The sequence below is a fragment of the Schistocerca americana genome, chromosome 1 (assembly GCF_021461395.2).
Source record: "Schistocerca americana isolate TAMUIC-IGC-003095 chromosome 1, iqSchAmer2.1, whole genome shotgun sequence".
NCBI classification, from domain to species: domain Eukaryota; kingdom Metazoa; phylum Arthropoda; class Insecta; order Orthoptera; family Acrididae; genus Schistocerca; species Schistocerca americana.
Genome location: NC_060119.1, coordinates 1,183,280,855 through 1,183,299,801, shown reverse-complemented (window position 1 = coordinate 1,183,299,801; position 18,947 = coordinate 1,183,280,855). Strand labels below are relative to the sequence as shown.

Below are 18,947 nucleotides of genomic sequence, written 5' to 3'. Positions count from 1 at the left end.
AATGTGACATCAGAGATGAGGCACCGGTGAATAATTAAATATTAGTGAAGTAATATGATTTTAAAAAATTTTAAAAATGTGCTGAACAATAAAACACAAGTAATGCTTCAACCACAGAAATCAAATAACAGGTGTGGATCCATAAATATAGCATGTTCAATAACAGTAAGTACATAATGTATTTTTGAGTAACAAATTAATGGATGAAGATCAATTTACAGTTGCATACAACAGCGAAAACGCACAATGCTAAAAAATAATTAACCAAAAAAATGAAAATATTAAAGAATGAAAATAGTACAATAAAATATGGTGTGCTCTCCCTAGGCGTAAACTAAAATCATAGAGATCGTGAAAATACATTATACCTAATTTTGCATCATTGATGTACTCTGTGATCTGTAAAATGGGAGGGAAGAACTTGCCGAAACATTTTGTAAATACTGGTTTCAACTTTTAACTTATTGTATATACTCGTTTTAGCTTTAACATGCCAATGCATCTTACGTCAACTGACCAGCTACTTAAGACATGAAGCTCATTTATATCTAAAATGGACCACGTTTGTGGGCATCTGTACTGAGACCAGATGATAGTAATTTTGTTTACGAAACCAGTCATCGTAAAGAAATGTTTCACAAATGCGATCTTGGCTGAGCACTTGTCTTTCTTCAAGTTGAAAATTAAAATTATAAATATGTTTCATTAGAGACCACTGACGATATTTTGTAGCAATAAACCGAAAGTCGTTTGGTGGCAAAACAGCCACTTTCTTGTAGTTGCACAGACGGATCTAAAATACCTTCAATGATTGGGTTGTTCAATTTGGTATGAAGAGATTGGCGCAGGAGAGAGAATCGCAGGGGGCCGCTCCAATCCAGTCAGAAGCGAAGGAAAAATCAAGAGCTGAATCAGAATCGAAGATAAGTTAGAAAATAACAGTATTGTGGAAGTAATGACAAATGAGGCATACAAAACCATTCGAGCTTTGAAGATACGAAAGACACCTGAAGATGATGGTGTTTCAGTAGAGATTATTAACAATGCAGGAACGATATTACAGAAGGAGCTTACAAAATTATTTACTAAAGCTCTGCAAGAAACAGTCAACATACCAGTCTCCTGTCTGTTATGTGCAAGATAATCACCAAACCAGCTGTGTAGGTAGAGGCACTGTGTGTTTATCAGGTAGGTGAAGAAGCCAGCCCTGATAATAAATACTGCAAAAGCCACCACTTGCAAACTGTGACGAAATTATAGAATGTAGCTGTGAGTACGAAATAGCTATCTATCTAGGTTTAATACATTCTCATAGTGTTTTGACTCAGTTTCAAAAAAATCAGCTCCGCGATCTGAATCAATCGGAACCGACCGACCGCCGGGTCATCCTCTGACGACGGCGGCATTGGGTGCGGCGTGGAGGGGCATGGGATCAGCACATCGCTTTCCTAGCCGTCGTTGGCTTTCTTGACCTGGAGCCGCCACTTCTCGTTCAATTAGCTCCTCAATCGGCGCCTCAAGAGGCTGACTGCACTACCTGCGAGTCGTCTCACAGAGAAAAAATCCATTGCAGTAACAGGAGTCGAACACGGATCCACTGCATAACAAGCAGACACGGAGCCACCTTTTTTTATTACTAGTCGAAGGCGCTACCCTTTTTAAGTAACTTTAGAGACAAAAACCTTTGACTTTACAATCTGTGAAGATCTGCAGTTCTTGGTTCACAAACATTATAATTATACACAACATCGCGCGTTACATTCATCACATGACAAACTCTGGAGCAAAATCTGATCTCAAAATGGCTTTGAGCACTATGGGACTTAACGTCTAAGGTCATCAGTCCCCTAGAACTTAGAACTACTTAAATCTAACTAACCTAAGGAGACCACACACATCAATGCCCGAGGCAGGATTCGAACCTGCGACCGTAGCGGTCACGCGGTTGCAGACTGTAGCGCCTAGAACCGCACGGCCACCCCGGCCGGCCTATCTGATCTCATTAAGAATAGTCTAATACAACTACAAACTTCTGCTCCGGTGATTCCTATTCTGGTAATGTATGACAAAATCAAACTGCAGACCGGAATAGCTTTCCCTCAATCAAATTCCAGAACATAAGTTAATGGGCTTCAGGTGTACTTCAGGCAGTGAATTTTGCCTTACCAATTAACTGGTAATTTGTAAAGATAATAGTTATCATTCATCCTATAAATATTAATTTAGCTTTTATTGGTTTCTGGCTTCCTATTTCCAATCTTACAATACCTTCTGATGAACGTCTAAAAACCAAAACCCTGCCTTTGAAAACAAAAAGAATATGTGTTCTCTTTTATAACATATTACCATCTGATTCCATGTTTTTCAGTCATAATCGTCAGCATGTTTCCGAAATTCTGTTTTTAGTTCGGGAACCGTTTTATTTAGTAATAGGCTTCTTCTATTTAAACTTGAAATGTGATGATGTTATCGTCACCATTTTTGTTTATAATATAGTTTATATAATTTCTGATAATCCACATCACAATATTGGAAGAGAAAAAAAAAAAAACAACTAGCACCCTGAAGTGGGTACATAATAAGGTCCAATGATCACAATACAGTATATTGCATTGGTGCATATTATCACAGACTTTTTCCGTAAGTTTAATAATATATGTCAGATACATGTAACAGAGACTTTAGTCCTCAATAATACATTCTCCTTCACTACGTACAACAGTCTGCCAACGCTGGGTAATATTTTCTATTCCGCGACTGTAGAAATCACACGGTTTTGAGGCGAAGAAGTCGTCGACCCAAGTTCGGAGCGCATTTTCATCCGGAAAGGAAGTCCCTTGAAGGTTGTTCGACAGAGAACGGAAGAACTGAAATCAGAGGGTGCAAAACCATGTGAATCAGGTGGGTGCGGAATGACAGCCCAGCCCAACTCCTGTATAGTTTTCTTTTTTTTTTTTCAGTCTAGCAGAATGCCGGCGGGCGTGATCGTGGACTAGCATCACTTTACGCAGTCTTCCTGGCCGTTGTTCTTGGACTGTGCTTGCAAGACGTCTCAGTTGATGTCAACATAGGCGCGTTCAAATAGACTAAAGACATTTTTTCCAAAACTTTACGTTTATTACACATTTACATCCACATACAGACTATATTTGTATATTCAATAGTTTGTATGCAAGCATTTGTTCTCAATCGACATTTTTATTCTGTTTGGCATAGTCTTTATTTACTTTTCATACGACATGGCACCAGATATCCTCTAGTTTCTCCACGAGATCTTGTTTGGTGGTTATTGTAAATTCCCTTATCCTCTGTTTCACAGTAGCCAATAAATTTTCAAATGGGTTCATTTCACACTTTCAGTTGCTTTTCTTCCAAGTACTTGGAAACGCTTTTGATTTTGTGGCAAGGTGCCCCATCATGCATAAAAATGGCATCTTTATTAGGAAACCACTCATTTATTTGGGGGAAAAATTATTTTCAAGGATTTCTTTATGTTGTTGTTGCCTCATTGTCTCTTCAAAAACGTGCAATCTGCCAGGCCCTTTCAATTACATCCCACTGCAGATCGTAATGGAAGTTGGATGCAACACACATTGCTGCACATAATCAGCTTTAAACTGTTACCGTGGTCTGCGACGAACACACTGGCTGCTTTCTTCCACCATAGTGAATACAGATTCATCACTGAAGCATACCTGAAGCATGTGTACAAAATTTCTTGGGAATAGTAGCATAGGAGACCTCAACAGTCCCTAAATTCAAATGTGCATTTCTTCAGTATCAATAAAACATTAGAATTTCAAGCGAAAATCCCTAATGTCAGAGACCAGATCCACTTAATTTACCATATCATTGGACATATCGTCGCCCAGTTCTCACTTGTCCACTCCTGAAGTTGTTTAGCCCACTCCAGTCTTTTGGTTTTCACGGCAGGTGTGATTTTCTATTTTTTCATTGCTCAGCATGCCTTTAAACCACATTCAAGCAGCCTCCTCCTCACTGTCACAGGTGAAACTTCAATACCCAAACCTTCCAGCTATTGGCTCGTGTCTGTAGAAGTAAGTTTCCAGTTCATTGGTGCCATGTTCCTTTCCTGTTTGGCTGTATTCACCACATCTCTGCACTGAAAGTTTGATTCTGCTGACAGTTTTCTGTGGTATTCTCATTCTGTTGGAACGTCCCCTTTGAACAATTTATACACGACTGTCCTTAAACTGACACACAATATTTTGTTAGCGCAACGCAATCTGACTTTCAAAATTCCCTACAAAAGAATGGCCCTGACTAACATTAAACTATACCTTTCACAAATCACTTACCTCACAAAAATCTTCGTTGCTCAAGCTACTGCAATACAGCGAGCGCCACTACTGCCAGCTAAATAAAAGATTCAAACTATGGAAGGCACTAACTACTGATAGGGATAGTTAGCAAATGAAAGATATTAATAGAGAACAAACAATGTATTTACCTTAATATCATCAAAAGTCATAATATATATAGCAGTTCATCACAAATTAAAAAACTCCGCCATCTCTCTCCCCACATCCACCACTGCTGGCGGCTCACCTCCAACTGCGCAACGCTACGCGCTGTTCACATCCAGCTGCCGCTGCCCAACACTACAATGGCAGACAACAATGCAAACTAGCCACAGACTGCACACAGCACAGCCAGTGATTTTCATATTGAGCGCTACGTAACGTTGCCAATAAGAAAACATAAACAGCCTACTTACATAGAGAAAACATAAACAGCCTACTTACACTGTTAGCAATTTCTTGCTGTGTATAACGATTTTCAGCAAGAAGTGCTACCACAGCCGAAACTTTCCGAGGTGAAACATCTTTTGTCTTCCCCATAACCTCACTTTCTTTGGATACTCCACGATTTATTCCTGTAGCTAAAAACATGAAAGTTCACAAGATACATATTGTCTTGTTAATGTGGGAGGAAGTTGATAGAATAAATAACAAACTGAAGTTCTACACAGAAACATAAAACATTACTGTAAACACAGTTTCGAAGCATGTACACAGACAACTAACACCAACACCATTTTGAGGGAAAATGACAAATGTTACCAACTGTGAAAAATTCAGTGATCTGTGAGTTGCTTGGAAGAGAAATTTCGTGGTATGAATCAAACCATTAAAACAAATCAATTACTGCACTTTTCTCTCCTCTTTTTATGCCAGAAAACTTAAAGAGTAAAAAAAATAATCGTTTAGTCTAATAATTTTAACACATCTGTAAACTTCATCACTAATGGTTACACTTCGAGTAAGCAATTTGTGGTACACCACACTGTCGCTATTCCACCAGATGGATAATATTATCTGTTGTGGATGTGTTCAGGTCTTTGTATGGGGAGTTACTGCTTTGTTTGGTATTAACATCCTTTCTTTTCCTTACGTTAGCATAATCAAATCACGAGTAACGATACAGAATAGGAATGGTCGGTGCTGTTCACGAGCCAATTGACGAGCGCGCAGAGATGTACAGATGGCCACCCGCTATTTTTTGTGATTTTGGCTTAGAGCACGTGGTAACTACACATCTGATTTGTGAACCTTCCCCATTGCATACAAATGTCGCACTATGATGGAATGATCACAGTTCAAAACATTTGCCAGTTCTTGGGTACAGTGACGTGGATCATTGTGGATTAAATCGTTTAAACAATCTTCATCAAACACTGAAGCTCTTCCTCAATGTGGAGAGTAACTAATGTCAAAACGATCCTCCTTAAAACGAGAAAACCATTTTCTTGCCATGCACTATCCAATGGCATTATCCCCATACACGGCGCAAATTTGTCTGGCTGCCTCCACATACATTTGCTAGCCTTTTACCTGCAGCTTCGCCCAGGTACATGTTCAACACATACATTGCAGACAGCTCCTCCTCCCCACCATCTCCGTGTCCACCTCTTCCTCCACCATCTCTCTGCCCATCTCCACCTCCCCCTCTATCTGACTGTGACCTCCCTCCTCTCTGTATCTGCATTGCCTCCTCTCTCTCTCTCTCTCTCTCTCTCCCTGTCCATCTCCTCCTCTCCCCATTTCTCTGCCCACCTCACTGTCTCTCTCACTCTCTCTTTCTGTCCACCTCCTCTCCCTCTCTGTTCATCTCCCCCCTTCTCTATCTTTCAATCTCCTCCCACCCCGCTACCTCTTTCCATTTCCTCCTGCCTCTCTCTCCCTATGCATCTCTTCCTGCTCCTGCCACTCTTTCCATCTCCTCTCCCTATCCATCTCCTCCTGTTCCTCTTTCCCAGTTCGTCTCCCCTACTCAGTTCTCCTTATCCACCTCCTTGTCCTCCCTTTTCAGTGTCCATCTCCCCCCCCCCCCATCTGTCTATGTCCACCTCCCAGCTCTCACTATCCATCTCCTTCTCTGTCTCTGCCGCTAGCCCCCTTCCCTCCTCTCCCTACCAATCCCCTCCTGTTCCCTCCCTCTCCATCCATCCCCACCTGCTCCCTCTCTGTCCATCCCCTCCTGCCCCTCTCTCCCCATCCATCAACTCCTGCCCTTTTCTCCACATCTATCCCCTCCTACCACCATCTCTGCCCCTTCCACTGTATCCAACTCAGACATCACTCAGATGTGGCCATCTGCATGTGTAGTCCATGCAAAACAGGGCGATAAAGCTAGCCAATACTACTCCCACAACACATCTGTAGTGTTGGACAGACAGCATTTCAGGGGCTTGAAAACCGTTGTTTAGCCCTGACATATGGGCTGCCATTCAAAGTAGGTCACTAAAGCAGTCTGACGTATTGCAACCAGCACACCAGTCTGCAGTGGCCGAAAATATACTGTTTTGCATCTCTACTCCTATCAGAGCTAGGAGGCTATAAATCTCACAGTGCTGATACTCGTGAACTTCGTTTTTTTTTCGTGTGTGTGTACCAAATTTGGTTGAAATCGACCAAGGGGTTTCGGAGGAGAATTGTGCGTATGTACATGCTTCTTTATTTTTATATATCAGTTGAGGAACTAAATACATAAAGAGGCAGGAAGAAAATTCCATATCACTGAAACTATTCTCAGTAGCCCTAGAAAAAAGAAGAAGACAGGGTAATGGAGCATCTCCGAACGACCTTCGTTTTGTTGATGAAACTGTGTTATTTAACCTATTCTAAATAAATTTCAACATGGAAGAACTTAATGGGATTAGTTTGTAAGTAGGCCTGTGAATCAGTTACGATTAGGCTTGTAAGTAGGCATCTAAATCAACAAACTGAAAAGAAAATGGTACAAATTAACAAGGGCATCATAAAACTGGACAACAAATTTATGCAGTTAGGCTAGTTGACAACAACGAATGGTTGGAAAACAAAAGAAACACCCAGTGGATATAATATTGCGTGAAGTGCTTTTAATAGGGTAAACAGAATTTTCATAACTATGTTCCCCATGTGTCTGACTCAGAAAGCGTACAGTGCAGAGATACATTGTCAGAACTGCCAAGAGAGGCAGAGAAGCAAGTGAATGGAGCAGGGAACAACCTGGAATGGAAGGCATAGGTATGACTACAATGTACATGAAATGATGGAAGGTGAGACATGTAGGCAGGGAATGGATTGTAGTTGCATCGAGGGAGTTCCTTGATGGATTCCAAGAAATAAGAGAAGATTGGGTGAACGCCTGGTAGACGACAAGTAAGTGACGTTACAAAGCATGTAGGAACATCATCAATATGTACCACTCGAGCAATGTGTAGAGGAGGCCTTCACTCAGCTGTTGATGTCAGGCTGATGGTGCTGATAACACAAGGAGTTGGGTGACAATGTAGTGACTTTCTAATCTTATTTAGCATTTATTTTATCGAATTAGTGACAACTTTGAAAAAAGGAAACCAGAGAAAGATAGGACTTCACACAAAGCTCATGAATCTTTCAAGACAGCAAGCATAAAATGTCGGTCGCAGCTTCTAAAATTCATCAACTGAAAACTAACTAAAATTTAAAATTTCAACCGATAGCATTAAGAGAACTTTTATGATGAATCATCTTTATCGACAAAACATAGAAGCAAAATTCTCGGGTGTTCTGTGTAATGATGCAGAGAAAAATATTGTCAATAATGAAATATTTATTACGGGAGGTGTAGCGCGACTACAAGTGCCGTCAAAGTGGAAGTGGTGGAGGACGCCCAAACTCAGTCTTATAAAATAATGCTGGTCCTTCATTGTTTTGTGGCTAAAGCATCTGTTCCAAAACACAAAGAAAATAAGTTAATCCAGGTACGAGCGCAAGGTGAAAAGTGAAACTGGAGCTCCTCTCAGCGTATCGAATGTTCAAGTAACTTTCGGGACTGCAGCCTCGTAACGTTCTCCTCAAGAACCGTTATTTTTGCAGGCGAATTCGCCGTGAAAAGTTTACGGCCTGTCGCAAAGCTCACTAATATCAATTAAAATCTTGTTTTTATTGTGTTGGTACGTGTTCCGCAATAACACAAGTTTCGTTTCCATCTGCTCAACAGTTTTCTTGAAGCAACTTTTAAAAAATGATTTTCTTACATGTGTTTTATGGGACTGGATAAACTGGAGTGCCGAACCTCGTGGAGAATTTATGTACTCCCAACATAAATTCATCCGAAGTTGTTGAAGGTTTATAAGTCTGCTTCCCTTATTTTCAACAATATAGAAAGTACTCACTGAGCTCGAAAGTGACCGAACTTCTTTTGACGATGATACCACCGAAGAACAAGTGCAATCGCAATTGAAAACATTGATGAAGAGATGGTTCAAATGGCTCTGAGCACTATGGGACTTAACTTCCGAGGTCATCAGTCCCCTAGAACTTAGAACTACTTAAACCTAACTAACCTAAGGACATCACACATATCCATGCCCGAGGCAGGATTCGAACCTGCGACCGTAGCGGTCGCGCGGTTCCAGACTGTAGCGCCTAGAACCGCTCGGCCAACCCGGCCGGCGATGAAGAGATCAATATGCTGTAGGACCATCGGTGATCAAAGGTTTTTGAAACAACTGAGACAAAGGGATAGTGAAAGGAAGAACAGGTTACGCCTGCATCAGGAATTCACTTTCATAAGGTTTTATACACGAAGCCTATCACGGTTGTTGAATACAGTCCAAAAGTAATACCAGTTTTTTAAATAATGTATAACCTTTTCAAAACGAATCGAATGATTTTATACAGCGCTTTTGATTCTAAGAATGAGACAAGGAATCACCACTTCATACTGGAAACGAAGCAACTATTAAATCAGTGACGATTTTCGACAAAAAATTGTAGCGATCAGCCTCGTAACGAGCAAGCAGTTCGGCACGGATGGTCCTTCGTTGTTCTTCATGGGCTTCTGTTGGGGGGCAACGAACCAAGTGTGCACACACATTTGAGTACCCCAACTGGTGGACGAGTCTATGAGCACTATCAACAGAGAAGTTCAGTTGGGTGGTGGAGTGTTTGACTATCCCATCGATCACCTCGAATGAGAGTGTCCGCACGTTCCAACATTGGAGGAGTCACAGCTGTGTGCGACCGGCCGGCACATTTGAGAATGGACAGGTTTGTGCGACGTTGTTGCGACGATGATACGCGCTTCGCTCAACGACTCACCGTGCTTTAGTTAATTGGCAGGTGTCTGTAAACATTCTGCAAGTGCCTACGAATATCGGCGATGCTCTGGTTTTCCGCCCAAAGAAACTCAATGACAGGTCTCTTCTTGCAACGCATCTCCGTTAGAGACACCATTTTGTAGGCTACGTACAGCGCCGCCAGTATCCTCGTAACGGAACTTCGTGAAACTACAGGGACTGAAGCGGAAATATTCCACGATGTACCACGACAAATTCCGCATTTTATTTCAACCGAAATTATCTGAGAGAAAAAAAAAACCGGTTGCATTACCTCGTATAAGCTCGATGCTTCCAGATTTGAAGCTATGGTCCTGCAGGAACGAGGAATGAAGATCAAGGTTTAGAAACAAGTCAACAAAGAGGTCGTCGGTGTCCAAATTCGAGTGGGGAACGATAATGAAGAAAATCGACCGTGTCCTTTCCATCCAGTAATTGCCGAAAGTGATATACTGAGAAACCCAGGAAAAGCTCCGGCCTCCCAAGGTTTCAAATCCCCGGCCGGACATCTACATTTAGCTTGATCTTCATTCCTCGTCTCTGCACGGCCATAGCTTCAAATCTGGAAGCATCGAGATTATACGAAGGGCGTCTAGTAAGTAATGCAACACGTGTCTCAGCAATACACCACGCAACCCGACTTGGTTTGAACCAGGGTACTGAAACGTAGTGCACTATCTACCGGCGCCGACCAGCTGACGGGCGCACTTCCAGGAACATGTTACAGCGACAAACAAGACAATGACAATCAACTAGGACGATCTCTCGGCTGTGAGGACACTTGTCTCGTCAAAATTCCCATTGCGTGACGAGGACGAGACCGCTTTATGCGGTAGACAAAGGCCTTTGAGGAGCCGTACGGCAATGATATAAGTTTTTGTGTCCTTGAGCCCAGTTATGCCACGAGTTGTCTGTCCCGCCTACAGATGTGACCGGATCCATGCCACCTTTTGTTGAGCCTTAGACTGGTTCTTTAGAATGTGAATCCAGTACACGATCCATTACTTACCGTAACCGATTGTTTATTCACACAGGACACGAGTACGGTCAGGTATCGAATGTCGAGGACTGAACGCCGAGTGTGCTGTCAGTGTTGTTAGTTTTGACTTCAGTAGTTGTCGCTAAATTGCAGCGATTGTGCGTGTCGCTTTTGCCTACGGCAGACGCTCAACAATAGCCTAAATTGCAATGATTAGCGAGAAAGTATATTTTTATGGTGGGAGGTTATGTAACGAGAATTTTGTAGCTGTAATATGTGTGAATATCATGGCACTGTTCAAGTCAACCTGGATTTCAATGTTAGATATATAGGGTGATTCCGTAATGATGTTACAAACTTTCAGAGACGATGGAGAAGGGAAAGTGTTGTTTATTCACACAGGACACGAGTACAGTCAGGTATCGATTGTCGAGTACTGAACGCCGAGAGTACTGTAAGTGTTGTTAGTTTTGACTTCAGTAGTTGTTACTAAATCGCAGCGATTAAGCGTGTCGCTTTTGCCTAGGGCAGACGCTCAACAATAGCCTAAATTGCAATGATTAGCGAGAAAGTATATTTTTATGGTGGGAGGTTATGTAACGAGAATTTTGTAGCTTTAATATGTTTAAATATCATAGCACTGTTCAAGTCAACCTGGATTTCAATGTTAGATATATAGGGTGATTCCGTAATGATGTTACAAACTTTCGGGTCTAGTGTAGCAGGGGATACAACCCGTCGGCTTTGAACAATGACGTCACAAGTCGACAGAGAGCATGTATTACAAAGATGAAAGAGCTGAGGAGAATGTTGAGAAACAAAGGAATGCGAGAGAGATAAACTTTATTTCACGTATGTAAGGGCCATTAGTATTTTTACGTTAACGATATCGCTTGTTTGTATCTTAGTATTTCTCCGCAAAATACAATGGAAAGAAATGAATGAAATTACTAGCAAAGATTACATCACGTTACATGTACGTCAGTTGTATCTCGAAAGTCTTTCGAACTGTATTGCTTAAGTGCAGTACGGGATACAAGTTCAGCGTAGGGGAGGTGGGTGGGTGTGAGTCGGAACTCCTGCACCCATTAGAAGATACAGATGCTTCAGTAGCTGATAAGTGTTTTTTGGCTTTTTTTAAAAAGATCTCACGAGATAGAATAAACTGATCCTAAAATACAGATGCTTCAGTAGCTGATAAGTGTTTTTTGGCTTAAAAAAAAAAAATCTCACGAGATAGAATAAACTGATCCTACTTACGAATAGGAGGAAATACACATACGTTACATTTGCAACCTGTTTCATTTATATGTTTTGATTGTTTATTTAACCTTTGTGTTTCACTTGTCTTTTGCTGTTATGTTTTAGTTTAGTTTTTTTATTGATTGCTTAATGAAGTAGGATCAGTTTATTCTACCTCGTGAGATTTTTTTTTTAAACCCAAAAAACACTTATCAGCTATTGAAGCATCTGTATCTTAGGATCAGTTTATTCTATCTCGTGAGATTTTTTTTTAAAAAGCCAAAAATCACTTATCAGCTACTGAAGCATCTGTATCTAATATCAAGCGATCGCTTTTAGATTCACATTCAATAATTTTAATGATAGCGCTTATTAGAACACAGAACTGCTTTATTATCTATGCCTCGAAGTGAAGACATTACTATCTATGACTAAGGAATGACGTCATTGTTCAAAGCCGACGGGTTGTATCCCCTGCTACACTAGATCCAAACTTTCAGAGACGATGGAGAAGGGTAAGTGTTGTTTATTCACACAGGACACGAGTACAGTCACGTATCGATTGTCGAGTAATGAACACCGAGAGTACTGTCAGTGTTGTTAGTTTTGACTTCAGTAGTTGTTACTAAATCGCAGCGATTAAGCGTTTCGCTTTTGCCTAGGACAGAAGCTCAACAATCGCAATGATTAGCGAGAAAGTATATTTTTATGGGAGGTGGTTATGAAAAGAGAATTTTGTAGCTGTAATATGAGTGACTATTATGTCACAGTTCAAGTCAGCCTGGATTTCAGTGTTAGATATATACGGCGATTCCGCGATGATGTTGCAGACTTCCAGAGATGATGGAGAAGGGTAAGTGCAGCAATTTGAGGTAAGGTACGCTGGTCCGGAAACGACCGAATCGGAAGTTTTAAGCGAATATCGTTCGATGCCTCTGGCGGTGCAAATTTTCTACTGCAATCTCTTTGCTTTCCATATTTTGGGAGGAGCTAGTATGGGATAAAACAAGAAAAAAATTATTAATAATAAATTAAAAATGCGTCCGCTTTTTTGCAGGTACACATCTACTATTTTTCTTTAATACCGAAACATTTTTCACCTCAGCTGTGGCCTCCGCAATATGCCTTTTCTTTTATTCTTCTGAGATACATATATACAAAATGGTTCAAATGGCTCTGAGCTCTATGGGACTTAACATCTGAGGTCATCAGTCCCCTAGAACTTAGAACTACTTAAACCTAACCAACCTAAGGACATCACACACATCCATGCCCGAGGCAGGATTCGAACCTGCGACCGTAGCGGTCGCGCGGTACCAGATTGAAGCGTCAAGAAACCGCTCGGCCACACTGGCCAGCATACATATATACAGATTATATTTAGGTTAGGAAGCATGTTACATCAATTTTGTGTTGTTATTTAAATTACAAACAAAAGAAAAGTTCGAAGCACGTATTAAAATCCATGTAGAAGAAATAAAAACTTTGAGGTTCGCCGATGACATTGTAATTCTGGCAGAGACAGCAAAGGACTTGGGAGAGCAGTTGAACGGAATGGACAGTGTCTTGAAAGAAGGGTATTAGAAGAACATCAACAAAAGCAAAACAAGGATAATGGAATGTAGTCGAATTAAGTAGGGTGATGCTGAGGCAATTAGGTTAGGAAATGAGACACTTAAAGTAGTAAAGGAGTTTTGCTATTTGGGGAGCAAAATAACTGATGATGGTCGAAGTAGAGAGGATATAAAATGTAGACTGGCAATGGCAAGGAAAGCGATTCTGAAGAAGAAAAATTTGTTAACATCGAGTATAGATTTAAATGTCAGGAAGTCGTTTCCGAATGTATTTGTATGGAGTGTAGCCATGTATGGAAGTGAAACATGGACGATAAACAGTTTAGACAAGAAGAGAATAGAAGCTTTCGAAATGTGGTGCTACAGAAGAATGCTGAAGATTAGATGGGTAGATCACATAACTAATGAGGAGGTATTGAATAGAATTGGGGAGAAGAGGAGTTTGTGGCACAACTTGACCAGAAGAAGGGATCGGTTGGTAGGACATGTTCTGAGGCATCAAGGGATCACCAATTTAGTACTGGAGGGCAGCATGGAGGGTAAAGATCGGAGACCAAGTGATGAATACAGTAAGCAGATTCAGAAGGATGTAGGCTGCAGTAGGTACTGGGAGATGAGGAAGCTTGGAGCATGGAGAGCTGCATCAAACCAGTCTGGGGACTGAAGACCACAACACCAACATTTAAATTACATGTGTAGTTTATCTTTTATTTTACATTTTGTGTGTGGGCTACGGCTGCCAACTGAAATAAGTCACAGTACACCACTTCATCTGCAAACATAAGGTGTGTTAAGGATATCGTCTGCATAGGATTTTTGTTTATAAACCAACCTTTAGGATGCGTATTCCGCTAAATATCGTGGCATAGCGCTTTTTTTGTCTGTAGTGTATTTGTGTGCCTAACGTGTTTCTGTTGTTTTTATGTTGTTGGATTGACCTATGGATAAAGTAAAGATTTTGTGAAGCTATTTCGGTGGTTTATTCATGGGTTCTCTTTCATATTGCTTAGTAAACCCGGGTTCTAATATGCAAAAAAATGGTTCAAATGTCTCTGAGCACTATGGGACTTAACATCTGAGGTCTTCAGTCCCCTAGAACTTAGAACTACTTAAATCTAATTAACCTAAGGACATCACACACACCCATGCCGAAGGCAGGATTCGAACCTGCGACCGTAGTGGTCGCGCAGTTCCAGACTGTAGCGCCTAGAACCGCTCGGCCACAAAAATGCATACCTTAATAGCTATGAGCACTTGTTCAGAAGAGACGTGTTTCCCGGTAGCAAAGATGAAAACGTGCTCATAGCTCTTAAGGTATGCGCCATATTTACTGGCCTTTTTTTTTTCTTGTTTGGTCCACCTCTCAAAATATGGAAAGCAAAGAGCTTTCAGTAGAAGAAGTCAACTGTCAGAGGTATTAGAGCGATTTTCCTTATGATTTCCGACTCTGCCGTTTTCGGGCCAGGTCTCCTCAACTCGAATTGCTACATTTACCCCTCACCATCATCCCTGAATATTTGTAACATCATCATGGCATCACCCCACATACGTATGTTAAAAGAGTGGCGTGTGAGAGTATTTTATTTTGCACTGTCGTGTTTAAACGTCATTAGCTAGACAAACGAAAGGGTAGTGATTTTTTTAAGAGAATACACTACTGGCCATTAAAATTGCTACACCAAGAAGAAATGCACATGATAGACAGGTATTCTTTGGACAAATATGTTATACTAGAACTGACATGTGATTACATTTTCACGCAATATGGGTGCATAGATCCCAAGAAATCAGTACCCAGAACAATCACCTCTGGCCGCAATAACGGCCTTGATACGCCTGATCATTGAGTGAAACAGAGCTTAGAACAACCACCTCTGGCCGTAATAACGGCCTTGATACGCCTGGGCGTTGAGTCAAACAGAGCTTGGATGGCGTGTATGGGTACAGCTGCCCATGTAGCTTCAACACGATACCACAGTTCACCAAGAGTAGTAACTGGCGTATTGTGACGAGCCAGTTGGTCGGCCACCATTGACCACACGTTTTCAATTGGTGAGAGATGTGGAGAATGTGCTGGCCAGGGCAGCAGTCGAACATTTTCTGTATCCAGAAAGTCCCGTACAGGACCTGCAACATGCGGTCGTGCATTATCCTGCTGAAATGTAGGGTTTCGCAGGGATAGAATGAAGGGTAGAGCCGCGGGTCGTAACACATCTGAAATGTAACGTCCGCTGTTTTAAGTGCCATCAATGCGAACAAGAGGTGACCGAGACGTGTAACCAATGGCACCCTATACCATCACGCCGGGTGATACGCCAGTATGGCGATGACGAATACACGCTTCCAATGTGCGTTCACCGCGATATCGCCAAACACGGATGCGACCATCATGATGCTGTAAACAGAACCTGGATTCATCCGAAAATATGACGTTGTACCATTAGTGCACCCATGTTCATCGTTGAGAACACCATCGCAGGCGCTCCTGCCTGCGATGCAGCGTCAAGGGTAACCGCAGCCATGGTCTCCGAGCTGATAGTCCGTGCTGCTGCAAACGTCGTCGAACTATTCGTGCAGATGGTTGTTGTCTTGCAAACGTCCCCATCTGTTGACACAGGGATCGAGACGTGGCTGCACGATCCGTTACAGCCACGCGGATAAGATGCCTGTCATCTCGACTGCTAGTGATAAGAAGGAGTTGGGATCCAGCACGGTGTTCCGTATTACCCTCCTGAACCCACTGATTGCATATTCTGCCAACAGTCATTGGATCTCGTCCAACGCGAGCAGCCACGTCGCGATACGATAAACCGCAATCGCGATAGGCTACAATCCGATCTTTATCAAAGTCGGAAACGTGATGAAACTTCCTGGCAGACTAAAACAGTGTATGCCCGACCGAGACTCGAACTCGGGACCTTTGCCTTTCGCGGGCAAGTGCTCTACCAACTGAGCTACCGAAGCACGACTCACGCCCGGTACTCACAACTTTACTTCTGCCAGTACCTCGTCTCCTACCTTCCAAACTTTACAGAAGCTCTCCTGCGAACCTTGCAGAACTAGCACTCCTGAAAGAAAGGATATTGCGGAGACATGGCTTAGCCACAGCCTGAGGGATGTTTCCAGAATGAGATTTTCACTCTGCAGCGGAGTGTGCGCTGATATGAAACTTCCTGGCAGATTAAAACTGTGTGCCCGACCGAGACTCGAACTCGGGACCTTTGCCTTTCGCGGGCAAGTGCTCTACCATCTGAGCTACTGAAGCACGACTCACGCCCTCACCCGAGTTCGAGTTATGACTCGATACATAAACCATTTAATGTGCATATGAGAGAGGAATGGAAGAAATGGAAGAAGGATGGAACCCAATATGAATTCACTTTTTGAAACAACCTACTGTCAAACAAGTATGACAGCGGATAAAACAGTCGTGGTCTAGAGTGAGAGAAGACAGTACTGTTAAATCTTTCAAGAAATGCGGCATAAGTAACGCTCTCGATGGCAGTGAAGACCATCTTTTATATGAAGAGGACAACGATGACGGCAAAGGGGAAGAAGAAGAAGAAAGTTCAGATGAAGATTTTCAGGGAATTTAAAGGGCAGTTCAGTGTCATAAACTTAGAAATTTTTAGTCTGACTGCAATCTAATCATAAAAATGGTAAAAATTCAAATTAAAAAAAACTGCTTAAAAATTAACGTGCTTCTCATAGTGCATAGCGTCTTATAGTCCGTAAAATATGGTACGTACTTGTTGAATGCAAGCAAAGCAAATCGCTGCTGCACTGCGTCCATAACGTGGATACAGCATGCTATTAAGTAGGTGCTCATATTAAGTAGGTGCTCACAACGTCTTGGTTCATTGGTGTATTTCATATTATCCTTTAAGCACAGTAAACATAAAGATCGCTTACAAAACATTTGCAATATGATCGCGCCCTAAGGGCCCTTTACACCCTCAGATATTTGCACCGACTTGTCTGTACCGACCATGTTTGCTCAGACAAATTGTTGCACGTGAATGAATCGCCATCTGAAAAATGACTGTTTATTGTGCTCGTCATGTGAGGAGTCAGACGGCGCTTGAATTGACGCAGACCAGATGTGCAGATCAGATGAAGTGCTTTAGTACTTCATATATGGCACATCGTTGCTTCCGGAATGATGTGTCTCAATGATGAAGGTGGTATCACGTCAGAAAATTTCAGATCAGCATAGTTTCTGCCAGCTCACAAGTACCTCAGGTCCGCAGCTCGTGGTCGTGCGGTAGCGTTCTCGCTTCCCGCGCCCGGGTTCGATTCCCGGCGGGGTCAGGGATTTTCTCTGCCTCGTGATGACTGGGTGTTGTGTGATGTCCTTACGTTAGTTAGGTTTAAGTAGTTCTAAGTTCTAGGGGACTGATGACCATAGATATTAAGTCCCAAAGTGCTCAGAGCCATTTGAACCATTTGAAGTACCTCAGTGTTACCATAAGTCCTTCATAAGGGCTTATCGATTTGCTCATTGTAATGTCATTTCTCATTACATACGGTGTAACGAACTGCAAAAACGCAAAGAATGTCTGTTGGTGCTAGATAGTTAAGCCAGCCCTCTTTTTCAGTACTTAGCTCCTCCAAAAGATTCACACGCGAAAGCATTTCACGTTTTAGAAACCATTCTTTTGTCCATCTTCTCTGTACTGATCTTTTCTTTTTATAACTTCCGTAATAATAGGACTAGACAAAATTATTATATTACCGGAAGTAAAGGAAATGTTCCTATCAGAGCACAAAAACTGGGAATATTTTCTGAGCAGAGCTGGGATGTAAAAGATGAGGACTAGCTTTCCGACTTATATGGCAGCTTCAAAGACATTTAAATCAGAACAGTTTGACATTTTCGTAATAGTGACCATGTCATGTGACAGTGCATCGTGTTAAGTAATTATATGATGTCATGTCGTAGAACAAGGCACATGACATCATGTCATCCAACATAGTATTTGTAATGTCGTGCAAAATGTCGCAACATATGAATAAAGTATAGGATGGACGCAGTTCTCCCCCGGTAGCTGAGTGGTGCCGGCATGGTAGCTCAGCGTGTTCGGTCAGAGGGTTAGCTGCCCTCTGTAATAAAAAAAATCAACGACGAACTTAAAACGGATATCTTACGACATCCGCCCCGAGCAGATGCAATCAACGAAAGCGAAAAAAAAGTGGTCAGCGCGACAGACTGTCAATCCTAAGGGCCCGGGTTCGATTCCCGGCTGGCTCGGAGATTTTATCCGCTCAGGGAGTGGGTGTTGTGTTGTCCTAATCATCATCATTTCATCCCCATCTATGTGCAGGTCGCCGAAGTGGCGTCAGATCGAAAGACTTGCACCCGGCGAACGGTCTATCCGACGGGAGGAGCAATCGTCCCCTCAAGAAAAAAAATCAACCCGCACCCCCCCCCCCCCCCCCCAAGGAACAAATCAACCTACAGAAATTTTGTCCCCCAGAAAAAAACTTTTTTTAGCTATTACATTTATGCTCTTCAACCATATGATATTATTATATATTGTTT

General features: G+C 42.0%; 1 non-coding gene across 1 annotated transcript; it reads right to left on the bottom strand.

The window, feature by feature from the left end:
* Positions 1-16,295: 16,295 nt before the first annotated feature.
* On the bottom strand, positions 16,296-16,370 carry Trnas-cga. The gene has a single exon. It is a non-coding gene; the product is annotated as a tRNA-Ser (tRNA).
* Positions 16,371-18,947: the final 2,577 nt, after the last annotated feature.